Here is a 14,822-nt window from a genome sequence, read left to right on the forward strand (position 1 = left end):
CATCTGATTTACTTGCCCAGCAGAAGGATATGACTGACAAAGACCATACCAGTTTAGAATATAAATTTGCTTGTAACATCTTATAAAGAAAACTGATAAACTATAATGGATAGTATTTTCTAATTAAGCAGAGAGAAACAATGGAAGGTAAAACACAGTTAATTGAAAGTTTAGTAACCAATCATATCACCATGAATAGTCACCCAAAGGACTTTTTTAAGAATGAAAGCAGATGGCTAGCAAATAAAATAAAAATAGAAAAGATCTGTAAAGTTAATTATAACAAAATGTTTTTATCATGAAAGAAAGAGAACCTTTTAAACCTGAACCTTAACACCACAGTCCCAAATGTGATTTTAGGTAAAGTAAATTATTTCTCTTTCTCTCTGTCTCTCTCTGTCTGTCTCTGTCTCTGTCTCTGTCTCTCTCTGTCTCTCTCTCTGTCTCTCTCTCTCTCTCTCTCTCTTTCTCTCTCTCTCTTTGTCTCTCTCAATCTTTCTCTCTCTCTCTGTCTCTCAATCTTTCTCTCTCTCTGTCTCTTTCTCAATCTTTCTCTTTCTCAATCTTTCTCTGTCTCTCTCTGTCTCTCTCAGAGAGAGAGAGAGAGAGAGAGAGAAAGCAGCCACAATGCATCAAATGAATATAGAAGAGGTAAGATTTGCACCAGCCTTGAAAGACTTAGACATTAGAAGGGGATAGATGAAGCAGCTACATAGCACAGTAATCCTTTCTGTTCAGCCTGTCCTTTGGTAGCAGGAAAGAGTCACAATAGGTATCATAAGCAATTGTTATAAATAAAGGAGTTTCAGGGATGGAGTCAAGATGGCAGAGAAGACACAGGCTTCATTCTAAGCTCCCCATTTTCCCTCACTACTGATTACCAAATTCAGCCTCTGAAGTAGTGCTTGACTGGTAGAATCCACGAATATTGGGAGTATAACAAATTATCAGCTGAAGATAATCTGGAAGATCGCCAGAAAACATTTATCCTGATCAGGCAGGAGGAGGCCAGCAGAGGCAGGGAAGCAGAACACAGAGGCTAGCACACTGAGTAGACTGGGGTTGGGGGTGGTCTCCACAGGGGGGGAATTTGCGGGGAGGACTCTACCACAGGTTGGATGCTCTGCTTTGGTTGCAAAGCAGTAGACAAGCAGAGAAGTTACACAAATGCCAATGGTAGAGTGTACTCCAAAAAACACCAGAATTTAACAGGACCTGGCCATACCGACCCAGCACTGGGAGTGACTCAGCACAGACCACAGTGCAGCTGCATAACTGTAGTCTACAGCACAGGATTCTGCCTGGAGCAGTGACACTTCTGGGGTGGGGCTCTTCCCAGGGCACTTCTGCATCTCAGCCACTCTTTGCAGCCCCTTTGCAGGACAGCTACTGTCCATATATCTATCCCTCTTCTGTAGAGGAAGCTGATAACCTCCTTACCATGAAGGCAGACCCTAAGGGCTTTTTAAAAAATTAGTAAAAAAGCCAAGGGAACTTTAACTATAGATAGCTTCTATAAAGAAAGAGAGCAGATTTCCCACCCAGAGGAGACTAATAGCAGACAGTCTCCAGACAAAACCCCAAAGTGGAATATAGCCTGGTCCCCTTCACATAAGGCTCTCCTAGAAGAACTTATAAAAGATCTTAAAAGAGAGCTAAAAGAAAAATGGGGAAAGGAAAGAGAAGCTCAGCAAGAGAGTACGGAAAAGGCATATAACTCATTAAAAGAAAAAAATTTGATAAAGTGGGAAAAGAAAACAACTTCCTGAAATGTGAATTGGAAAAGGTAAGGAACTCCTAGGGAAACAGAATTTGTGAAATGGAAGAGATAAAGAACTCCCAGGAAAGTAGGATTTGTGAATTGGAAAAAGAAAATAACTCAGTTAAAAAAATTAGTGAAATGGAAAAAAATTCCATAGAGCAAAACAACTCATTTAAAAACTCAATTGGACATATGCAAAAAGAAGTTTTTAAAAAGCTAATGAAGAAAATAACTCACTAAAAATCAGAACTGAACAAATAGAAATGAATGATTCATTGAGACATCAAGAATCAGTCAAGCAAAACCAAAAAAAAATTAAAAAAAAATTAAATATCTACTTGGAAAAACAACAGACCTGGAAAATATATCTAGGAGAGAGAAACTGAGGAATATTGGACTTCCTGAAAATTATGATTAAAAAAAAAAAAGACCCTAGATACTATTTTACAGGAAATCATCAAAGAGAACTGCCCAGATGTAATAGAATCAGAAGGTAAAAGAGGCATTGAAAGAATTCATTAAACACCTTCTGAAAGAGTCCCCAAAATAAAAATTCCAAGGAATATTGTGGCTAAATTTCAGAACTATCAGACTAAGGAAAAAACATTACAAGCAGCCAGAAAAAAAAAATTCAAATACCGAGGAGGTGTTCAGGATCTAGCTGCTTCCACATTAAAGGATCAAAGGGCCTGGAATCTGATCTTCCAAAAGGCAGAAGAACTTGGATGCATCCAAGAATAAATTACCCAGCTAAGCTGAGCATTTTCTTCCAAGAAAGAAGATGGACATTCAATAAAACAGGTAAATTCCATTTATGCCTAATGAAAAATCAGAGCTAAACAAAAAATTTTATCTCCAAATATAGGATCCAAGAGAAGCATAAAAAATAAAAAGAACTCTTGAGAACTGTATTTCTGTTATGGGCATACATAAAGAGTGTGTGCATAATTTGACTTTACTGTTATAATTAAAAAAAAAAAAAGGGAAGTAGAAGTGGAAAGGGGATAATATCAGAAAAAGGGAAAAAGGGAGATAAAAAGAAGGAAATTGCATCCCAAGAAGAAGCAAAGGAAATCTATCATATCTGAGGGAATTTAGGTTGGGGGAGGAACATTGTGTGAATCTTACTCTCATCAGATTTGGATCAAAGAGAAAACATTAGACATATTTGGTTTACAGAGAAACTTCTCTCACCTCATTAAAAAGTGGGAGAGGAAAAGGGAAAAGGAAAAGAGTAATAAGGGAAAGATATAAGAAATGGAAAGGGACTCAAAGGGAGTGGGAGGGATTCTAAAGAGGGATAGCTTCGTGAGTCACGTGGTGCCCATAAGTTTAATACTGGGGAGGAAGGTAAGGATGGAAAGAAAAGCATAATCTGAGGATAATAAGATAGCAGGAAATACAGAATTAGTAGTTTTACCATAAATGTGAATGGGATGAACTCTCCCATAAAGTGAAGGCAGATAGCAGACTGGATAAAAAGCCAGAATGCTACAATATGTAGTTTACAGGAAACACATTCAAAGCAGGGAGATACATACAGAGTAAAGGTAAAAGGCTGGAGCAGAATCTATTATGCTTCAAATGAAATTTAAAAAAAAAAAGCAGGGGTAGCCCTTTTAACTCAGATCAAGCAAAAGCAAAAATTGATCTAATTAAAAGAGATAAGGAAGGAAACTATATCTTGCTAAAGGGTAGCATAGACAATGAAGCCATATCAATACTAAACATATATGCACCAAGTGGTATAGCAGCTGAATTCCTAAAGGAGAAGTTAAGAGAGTTGCAAGAAGAAATAGACAGCAAAACTATAATAGTAGGAGATCTCAACCTTGCACTCTCAGAATTAGATAAATCAAATCACAAAATAAATAATAATGAAGTTAAAGAGGTAAATAGAATATTAGAAAAGTTAGATATGATAAATCTTTGGAGAAAACCAAATGGAGACGGAAAGGAGTATACTTTCTTCTCAGCAGTTCATGGAACCTATACAAAATTGACCATATATTAGGATATAAAGACCTCAAAATTAAATGCAGAAAGGCAGAAATAATATAAATAAAGGAGTTTCACTGACAACTTACAACTTGACTGAGATTTGCCCTCTATCATATGGAGGAGTGGGTGTTGCATATCATTCTGCTGATCAGTTTCAGACAGTGGTTCTTACTATAGCTGAAATGAATAGAAACCCCTTTGTTCATCCTGTCTTTCCATATTAAACCCTCCACAAATTTCCTATCACTTATAATATAAAGTGTTTTAGGAAGAAGAGAGGATAGATTAAAGGCATGGAGAACTTTTAGAATGTTGTTGAAGTAGTATTTGCAAGGGGTGATGAGGGCACAATATAGGGTTGTAGCACTGTAAATGTAAATAAAAAGACAAATGAAAGAGACATTAGGAAAGGAAGAATAGCCAGAGTGTAGTGTCTGATTGGATTTGTCGAGAGAGGGAGCAAGCATATTAAACTATAGTTTTCAAGCTCTAGTGACTCAGAGAGATGTCAGCAGCCATGACATTGACAAACCCCCCACTCTGATCATCCCTCAAAGTATGTGAACATATTATTATGTGAACTTATTGTTAAAATTCTTGTTCAGAGGGAAGAGGAACATTCAAAATTTATTTTCAAAATAATAATAATAAACTATATTCAAATTTTCTCTGTTACTCCTTTGTTACTTCAAGTGAACTAAGTCAATAAGTCAATAAGTATATTTATTTTCATTAATATGAGTACTCCATGGAACAGACTATAGCATTCCATGTCTCTGCATCCTGTGTGACTCTTGCTCAGTTCTCCCATAAAATTTCTGTTGGAGGTACACTTAATATGATGGAGGAATTCTACATTCCTTGACATTGCATGGACACCAATATTGTACATAGTGTATCAATCAATTGATTATCTCTCATTCTCCATATGATGGGCTCATCTTTAGGCTGATATCCTTAATGTTTTATTCCCACACAATTCTTCTTTGGCAATATGCTGTATTCTCCCACACCTGCCAGGTATTTTTTCTTGCTCTTTGAGTCACCTAACTTTAATTCTTTGGAAATGATGATATTCCATGACTTAACAGTCTTGAAATATTATTGGAAGAATATTGATCTTTAAAGGAGAGGTTTGGGGCCACTAAAAACAGTGTGTGCAATTCCCCAAATACCATTCAGGCTCCTTACTTTCTCCTGATAAGGTTTATTGTTCATTTTCATTATTTGTCCAAGTTATACGCTTTAACAAATCACTTATTTTGACAGTCTTTGAAGTTCATATCACAATCTTGAAAATTTTTCATCTACATGGTTTTTTTCCTACAAAGATGAATAGGACACATTTGAATTATGAATCTCACCACCACACACTTGAGTCCCTGGGGGATTTCATCACCTATAAGGAATTCCTTTTTTTAAATGTTAATTTCATTGGATTGAATTTAACTTCTGATTTCTACATGTTCTTTAAAAATGGCAAATACCTTATGTGCCCTGGGCAAGTCACTTAACCCCAATTGCCTCAGCAAAAAACAAAAACAAAACAAAACAAAAACAAAAACAGAAAAATGGCAAATACCAATTGCAAATACTCTGGAAAACATACACATCCCCATTTTGTACCTTACTTGATATTAATAAATAGAAAGTTGTTTAAAAATCTATGTTATTCTATCTTTCTAATAATGTTAAGTGGTCATGAAATATGCATAGGAAATGTCTTTTAAGAAGGTATTCTACTTATCAAATAAAAATTTTTATAGTTAACAAACAGAAGCACATTAGGAAATTTCATTCAATATCTTTCAATCAATTGAGTGACTATGAAGATATAATCTGCCCATTCCTTTCTCATTTTTTCATCAAGAATGTCCTCAATATATTTAAATTATTCTCATAAACATCCTACAGAAGAAAAAAGTGATTTTATGAGTTGGGAGTTGTAAATGTTTCTCTAATCACCTCTTTTTAGTAACATAAGGTCCAGAATTTTTTTTGCAGGTATTTTCTATCCTTCCATCTTTAAGATATCATAAGATATCAAACTAGTCTCTCCTTGAGCACTGGCTTCTTCTTACATTTGATCTATCACATTAGCATTCTATTAGAAAACTAAATTTCTAATTGCAAGAACAAAATTTTTTAATCTAGTTATTGATTAGATTAATAGACATGACCTTGGCAAAACTAAGTAGAATTATCATATTGATTAGACTTCTCTTCTTGCTTCTACTGTGAAGCATGATATCAAAGAAAACAGGGAAAAAGAAGGTAGCTTATTCTATATTTAATTATCTATTAATTATCTATGTGCATACACACACAAATGTTCATGTACATATATCTTTGATATATGCCTTTTGACCATTTGATTTATGTAAATTACTATATAAAAAGTCAAAAAGTTATCTTTCTATTGAAAACTTGTCTTTTAGATATCAACTCCTTTCTAGTATTCTTAAGGCCACAGTTTCATTTTTGACTTGTACCTTTGAATTTTACCTCCCTGGAGAGATTATTCTCTCTATTAATACAATTTAACAACTGTTATGCAAATCATAGTCTTAGAGAATGAGTCTCCTGAGCCATTGAGAGGTTAGATCCTTGTCCAAGGTCACATAGATGGTATGTGTCAGAAACAGGATTCTCTTTATTCTAATTATTTTGCAGGTACAGATCATAAAAGTAGAAATTCTGGAGTTTTTATTTATGTGGTTCCATGTCAAACTGTCACCAAATTTGTTTTATTTGTATTGGATCGGGGAAAAGGCTTTTCTGTATTACTTTGAACTTATGTTAAACCTTATCGTGACAGAAATTTAAGAGCAAAAATTTATTTTGCATCTCTTAAATTAAATTCAAGATTATTTATCATATGGTAAAATATCAATGAAGAACTCCTGACTATGTGGTACCTTTGGTCCCTGGTGTTCTGCTTCTTAAAGCTATTTATAATCCACTCACCCATTTTACCATAGTTTTCCCCAGCCACTCACCCATCTCCACCATCTTCTGTAATTATTTTCCCTTCTATTTTCCCAAACTTTTCCTTCATTTGTCCCATTCCCCTCTTCCCTTCTGTCATCCTTCCATTCCTTTTCTCTTTTCCTTTTCCTTCTTTTTCCTCATTCCTTCTATTTTTTCCTTTTCCTTCCTTGTCTCCTTCTCTTTTTCTCTCTCCTCTTCCTTCTCTTTCCTTCCCTTTCTTGTTTTCTCCCTTCCTTTAATTTTCTTTCCATTCCCTTCTTATGTATGTATAATTTAAAATCATATTGTCTTAGTTCTTTTTTATATATCCTCAGCTATTTTGTTGATCTTGCCATATTCCTTATAACTTCTTGTTCATCTCCCAGTATACTGGTACTAATCAATAAAATCTAAATCAGACCATTAAATAGGAATTATTTTTTTAAGTAGAAATCATTTGGCGAATTATAAGAGTCTTAAAGGACATTTGCTTATAATACCCAACTTTAGTTATCCAATTCAACTCAGCATGCAGATTAAGAGCATGCTATGTGCTAAGCACTGGAGACCCTCATATATTAAAAAGAATCTCTGATCTCACCAATTTAGAAGTTCCCTCTAGTGATACAAATCACTATCTGTCTGTATCTTCCTATTCCTTGGGACTCGTTCATATATAACCAAAGGTTCAAATCAAAAGCTCTACCCAACATGCTGAACATCTTCCTCACCTTCTGATATTGCAAGGATACCAGTGGAGCACTCAGACTGTCTAACTGTCATTCTCTGCCCTACCTTATAACCAATGCATCTTTCTGTCCAATCATACAATTTCTCAACATTATTTTTTACTCTAGTTTGTCTCCAAAGTTCCTCACTGGGTTTTTGTTTCAGCCACCTCATAATGATTGCTTTCTGTGTGATATTCATTTTTAATTCTTTTGAGATTACTGTATTCCATGTCTTGCTGACATGCAACAATCACAACAGAATGTTGGTGTTAAAAATAACATATGTCTTTTAAGATTGAGTCATTAATGGAATGTTAAAATTTCCTAAGGCAACCTAGCCTTCTTTGATCCTTTTGTTTAACTTTGAGTCCAATACTTTACCATCTGTAATGCCTCTCTCAGATATACTGCATTCTGATGGACAAGTTTTATGGGTTGTCCAGGCAAATGCACATTATAATTAGTGGAACAAACATTATGCATCCACACTTGATCTTTCCTTTATGGATGACCAGGCCAAATTATTTTGAATGATTACAGACTTGAGGAGGATTCTATGGTTTTTTGAAGTTTGATGAAATCAATGTCATCTGCAATGACATATAATGACATCTGCAAAGAGAAGCATGGAAGACCTTACTATCAACGAGAAATCCCTTTTCAGCTTGGGCTCTGCATTGGATCTTATATATGACAACTTTAGGAATTACAATTCTAAGTATACTCCATGTGATGGTTCCATAAGCTAATTCACATTTGCTCTATATGTGTACAGAATGTCCACAAAGTCCGGGTTCAGTTTTAAGCTTTTTGGAAAATGATTATAAGACTGCAACATATTATCTATAAGAAATTTTGGAGAAGAACCAGAATAAAAGATAACAAGAATTATATAACTGAAAGGGGAAATGAACTGACCATATGGCTAGGACAAGGAATAAATAGCCTGAGTGCTCCACTTGGACCCTTAAGCCATTTTAAACTGAATCAAGGTTTTTGGGGTGCCCAGCATATTTTTCCTTTTATGCCTCCCTAATGTTTATGTTTGGGAAATCCTTGAATAGGATTATTTCTTTTGTTATATCTTTAAAGGAATCTTAGATGGCTTTTGTTTTTGGATGGAACATACTTTTTCCTAAAATAGCCTATAAGTTAATGTTTTTTCCTATCAAATGTGGTTTTTTAATCAAAAAGGCTTGGTATTATCTTTCAGTGAATCATTTATTTATTAAGTATTTTACACTAACCAGGTACTATGCTAAGTATTATAATACAAATAGAACCAGAGATAGTTCCTTACCTCAAAGTGATTACTTCTAATGGAAGAAGATTCACATAAAAGGGAGCTGAAAAACAGGAAGAGGGGGAAAAAAGATACCCAGAATCAGACATATTACAGAAAATCTTTGAGAAATGAGTTAACAAGTCTCCTCCTTAAACTGGAAGTTCTGGGATGAACCAGTCAATTAGGAGATAAGGCTTCAGGGGCAGAGAATACTTCCACTGTAAATCAATTATGAAATAGTAAAGATTTATCTGGTATTCATTGTTGATTAGGATTACCTGCTTATTACCTATTACTATCCCCATCAAAGATATTTTTATTCATATATGATGACTCTCCATGATTCTATGTAGTAGGAGAGTAGGCAGCCCAAGAACTAAAAGAAAGAACTAGCCCCTCAATAATTTAAGTTAGAAAAATTATTAAGCAGATAGGGTGAATCTAACAGAGATCCTGGGAGATTTAAGAAAAGTGGAATCTCTTCTAGATGGGAGGAATTACAGAAAGTATTTTGGATTAGAGAACCTTTGAAGGAGGATTAGAAGTGGGGGAGAGTCTACATTGAAAATAGTGTATGAAAAGGCAGGAGGATAATGCCAACAAAATGAAATTGAGAAAGATTTTTCTTGCTGAAAGCTGAGTGATAACAGCTAACACATTGACTAAAGAATCAATGGAGTTCTAGAATTATGGATCAAATATAATGGAAGAAATGAAAAAAAAAATTGTAGGGCAGCTAGGTAAAGCTCCAGGCCTGTTCAGATTCAGCCTGAGACACTTATTGAGCAAATTATTTAATCTGCCTCAGTTTCCTCAAATATAGAGATAATAATGGTAACTATCTCCCAAGGTTGTTATAAGGATCAAATGAGATAGTAACTGACACCTAGTGGGTACTATATAAATGCTAGTGATTATTAGTACCCCAATATGAGTTTAATAAGTCACTAGTACATATACAGGATGAGAGAATTATAGCTGGACAACAGTGTAGAGATTAAAAAATGAGTTATAAAAGCCTACATATATATATATATATATATATATATATAATATATATATATATTTCCCTGAGGCTGGGGTTAAGTGACTTGCCCAGGGTCACACAGCTAGGAAGTGTTAAGTGTCTGAGATAAGATTTGAACTCGGGTCCTCCTGAATTCAAGGCTGGTGCTCTATCCACTGCTTCACCTAGCTGCCCCAAAAGCCTACATATTTGACACAAGCCAACAGTTGTTGTTAATCTGGAGCCACCTGCCAGTGGCTACTAGAGGTCTAACTTAGACCTGTAGAATGAATCTATTTATGTGCGATGATGATGATGATGATGATGATGATGATGATGATGATGATGATACAAGGAGACTGAGAGGCAGTTATGTTCTCTAACCTCTCTCCTCTTCCCTCTGCCTCCAATTTATTTCATTCCCAGTCCACATGTTGCAAACACCTATGTCATAAAGGCTGCTTTGAAATTCCTTCAAGTGTTATGATTCACAGCTATCGGAGGCTCTCAGAGAACTGACCTACCCCTTCACTTAGTCATGGTCCTTAACAAACAGTATAATACAGAAGCCAAAAAAAATCAATGTGCTTTATCATAAGCTTAAAAAAACCCACTATGATGATTCATATTGTCAAAGGATTGAGCCTGGTCCACAAAGGATATACTAGTGGAATGCTAATGATCACAAGTTCTAACAAAAATAAACATTTTGAAAATAGGCTTTGGGACAGCTTATTTGTTTATTATCCAACAGATAAAAATTTTTGTAAGCATTGTGAGCCATGAAATTATGACTTTAGGCCACATTACTAAAAATATGAAATTTAAAATGAGCAAGGTAATAGTCTTGTTGTACTCTGCCCTGGTCAGATAATTTCCATATGATTCTTAATATTATACTAGGTCACATATTTTTGGAAGGACATTGACAATTTGAAGTATATCCAAAGAAAAGGGAACTGGAAAAATTGCCTGCCTTACTTAGATCAATTGAAAAAAATATTTAGCCTGGAAAAGAGAAGAATTGCAGAGTGGGAGAGAAAGTAATCAAGTTTTAGAAGAATCAATGTATAGAAGAATTGGGTTGGTTTTACTTGGCTCTAAATGGTAAAATGAGGAATAATGGTGTAGAATTTGAAGAGTTTGAGTTTGACTTGGTAAAAGGAAAATTTCTTAACAGTTAGAATTATCTAAAAGTGGATGGAATACATTAGAAAGTAATGAATTAATTCCCCATCAGTGCAGGCTTTTAATCAATTGATTCATTGACAAGCATTTCTTAAATGTAAATTATATACTAATGTATTATGTACTAAATGCTGAAAATACAAAGAAAAAATGATTTTTCCACCCTCAAAGAAATTGCAATATACTGTAGGAATCAAAATGTTCAACTATATTGTGTGTTGCTCATATGGATGATGTGGGTCCACATAGGTTTGTCTAGCTATGACTACCGAGGAGGTATAAATAGATATCTTTAGCCTGCTTTTTTTTTTTTTTTTTTTTTTTTTCTTTCTGAGGGAGATTTTGATTCATTCCAGAAGGGGAGCAGGAGCCACGAGCCCAAAGACTAGCCATTTTGCTGCCTTCTGAGAGGACGTTCCAGGAGGTAACAGAACTGTACCTGTTCCTCTAAATATTGTTAGCCTGGGGATATAAATTATAAATTCCAGCTGAGTGCTTGATCTCTATCTCTTAATGGGAAGAATTGCTCCAAGCTACAAGTCCAAGACCTGAGCTAGTTTCACAATGAGTACAGATAGCAAATAGCAAATAAACCCACTTACCCAAGCCAAGAGTTTGGATAAATCAGAAAAGTTATGAAGAGGAGAATATATTAGAAAAAACACACATAAGGTAAATGAGTTCTCTCACAGGAAATGCTATCTCATCTCAACCAATACAGTTCCAGAACTCACCAAATGGGAAATTCCCTGAAGTCTTTATTGTGGAAAGCTGGGGATAAGGGCATGATTAAGACAAATAACTCCTCTACTTGTAAGGACCTCTCCCTGAAGAAAATATGAACTCATGCATCTTCTCTCTTGAAGCTGAAAGCCAGAAGATTCGGGATTTCTCTTTTCCCAAGTGGGTTAGCAGACTTCTCTAGGATAATAGTAGTTCTAAAAGAACGTACACTAGCACTTGCAATATTACTTTAAGAGATATTTTAAAAAATGTAACTTAATATTTTATATTTAGATTTCATCAGAATAACTGATGGGATTTAGGAAAAAAAAGGATCTGGCATCCTTAGTCCTATTATTATATATAAACTCAATACTGTTTATTGTATATCCTGGAAATTGTACAGTAATAGCAACTCTTTTGTACTGTTTGACTCAATCTGATGTGTCAAAAAGTTGCCCCAGAATAAAGGACATAATTATGCAGTGAATACGCTGAGATTACAGGGATAGGGGTGGGGAATCTTTTCCACATTGGAGTTTGAGGTTACTTCTTTAAGCTGAAGGTCACAAAATAAGGGATCATAGAAGCAAGAAATTAAAGTCTCAAACTGTAATTAAACTATAATTAAATTAGAAATTAAGGTCTTGAAGCTATAATCTAAACTAATGGCAAGAAACCAAACTGAAACCATAGATTAAACTTGATTGCTATGTGCAATCAAGAGGTAAAGATAGTGGTTAAAGTGAACAAATGCTGTTCTAAGAATGTAACCAAAAAAAAAAAAAAAAAAACCTAAAACTATTTTTAGAGATTTTGTAAGTGTTAAGATCCCATGTGTTCTTAAGATTATATACCATGTTCTGTTTTACATTACAAATTGATGTTTGAGTTATTTTTTTACTCTTTGAGATAAACATTCTGTCCTTGTAATTGCCTGTTAAAGATACATGCCTCTACCTTTCTTGAAAATATATTAAAAGAGACATACCCTAATAGATACATGCCAAGAACGTGAACAGGTAATTTTCAATGGACTAAATCTAATCTTACTAGCCATGTGAAAAAGAACTCAAAATCACTAACAAATAAGTAAAAATTAAAGTAACTTTGGGGTTCTAGTTCATATCTATTGGACTGAAAAAGATTATAAAAGAGAAAAATGACAAATGTTGAATGAGCTAAGGGAAAACAGGCACACCACTTCTTTGTTGTTGGAGCTATGAAATGATCCAGCTAGGAAAGCCTTTATTGTGGTTAGGCCCCAAAAGTTACTAAACTATATATGCTCTTTGGACTAGCCCTATACTGTGAATATCAAAGAAAGAGCAAAGAAGATATGTATACCAAAAATATTTATTGCAACTCATTTACAGTAGCCCAAATTTGAAAATTAAAGGGACGTATGTCTATTAGGGAATGACTAAACATATTATGGTGTATGAAAGTAATAGAATATCACTGTGCCATGAGAAAAAAACAAAAAACAAACTAGACTTCTGGGAAGAATTCTGTGAATTTATTTCAAAGTGAACAGAACTATAATAGTTTATACTATCACAACAATATAGTAAGGAAGAACAACTTTGAAAGACTTTAAATCTCTGATCAGTAGGATGATAAACCATGATTCCTGAGTACTAAAGGTGAAATACTTCCTTCCCTTCACAGAAATTAGTTAGGCAGAGATGATCAATGTGGCAATTTGTTTTTTCTGGACTATGCCTATTCAAGGTGTGGATTTCTTTTTGTTTGTTCAATAAAGAGTGAGACACTGAAAGGGACAAATAAAAATGCGAGCAATTTTTTTTAAAAAAGGAAAAATATGAAAGTCTGATGATGTCTGATACTCAAATTACAATGTCAATGTGAGAGAACATTCTCCCTGTGATTGATGATTTAACAAAACTAATTCAAATTAATGTGATCATAAACAATGCAGAGAGTTTTTCCCCAATTATCTTCCATGATTTAGTAGATGATATAAATGATTTGCTGCAGGATGCCAAATCCATCACCTGATAAGACACAATTTTTAGTAAAAAGTATATATTGACTAGCTGGATTGGTCTTTGGACAATGAGCTGGAAACCTTTTTCTGTTTTGAAAGAATCTATCAAAGCCTCCATGCTACAGTAAGTCATTTCATGTATTTTTCAATGGTTTTACAGCCACTGAAGAGGCCCAACATTAATTACATTATATAGTGATGAGGTTAGATGTAGGGAACCAAAATGAGATTAGAATTTCTTGTGGTCAGGGAGTTAAATAATAAGGTCTAGTGGCAGGTTCAGGGTTCAGGGAACCAAATGGAGAGGTTCAGCTCCCCTGCACTCCCTTGGGATTCATTGCAAGCATAGGGAGTTTGGGGATCTCCCTTCTGGTGGTGCAGAGGTTCTCTGTAAAAGAATTTACAGACCTGAAAACCTAGATTGATAAAAGAGGTTTATTATGGAGATTGGAAGTAAGGTTAGAAATCCTGATGGAGGCAATAAAGTCTGGTAAGGAAATAAGAGATGATGGCACTGGAAAGAGTATCCCAGTGGACAGAGGCTCCTTGGCATAGCATGGCATAGCTGGCATGTTTGGAACCTCGGCAAAGAGAGGATTTTAGTTTGGCTCTTTTATAATGGGAGCTTTAGCTGAAGGGAGCTGGTTGGTGGAGTCCCAGGCTGGCTCCTGGCTGGGTTTCAGCTTTGAGCTGGAATTTGAATTGAATTCAGTGAGTTTCAGGACTGAGCGGACCCCACCCAGATAACAAGGATGTCCCTCTGCTAGGGGTCCCTTACTGAGGCAGAGTTGAAGGAGATTTTCTCCTTTAAGGATTTTTAGAGTTTCAGGGTCCCCTCTTCAATAGTACAAAATCACAATAGATTGTAGAGTAGGAAAGGATCTTAAATATAATTTAATTCAACTAGGATGCTCTATTTTTTCTGCTACACTTTTAATTATTATGGCCTAAATATGGCTTAGCAGGTTTTGTCCATTGAAAAAGCAACAGAAATAATATTTCTAGCATATTTACTAGGAACAAAGTCTGCACAATTACATTTCTAGCAATTGATTTTATGCAAAAGTTTGTAATTTGCTACTTTATTTTCCTTTTAATACATTGTTTCTATATGACTTTTCCCAACACTCAAAAATCTCTTCAAG

This window comes from Sminthopsis crassicaudata, chromosome 2, assembly GCF_048593235.1.
Source record: "Sminthopsis crassicaudata isolate SCR6 chromosome 2, ASM4859323v1, whole genome shotgun sequence".
In the NCBI taxonomy this organism is placed as follows: Eukaryota; Metazoa; Chordata; class Mammalia; order Dasyuromorphia; family Dasyuridae; genus Sminthopsis; species Sminthopsis crassicaudata.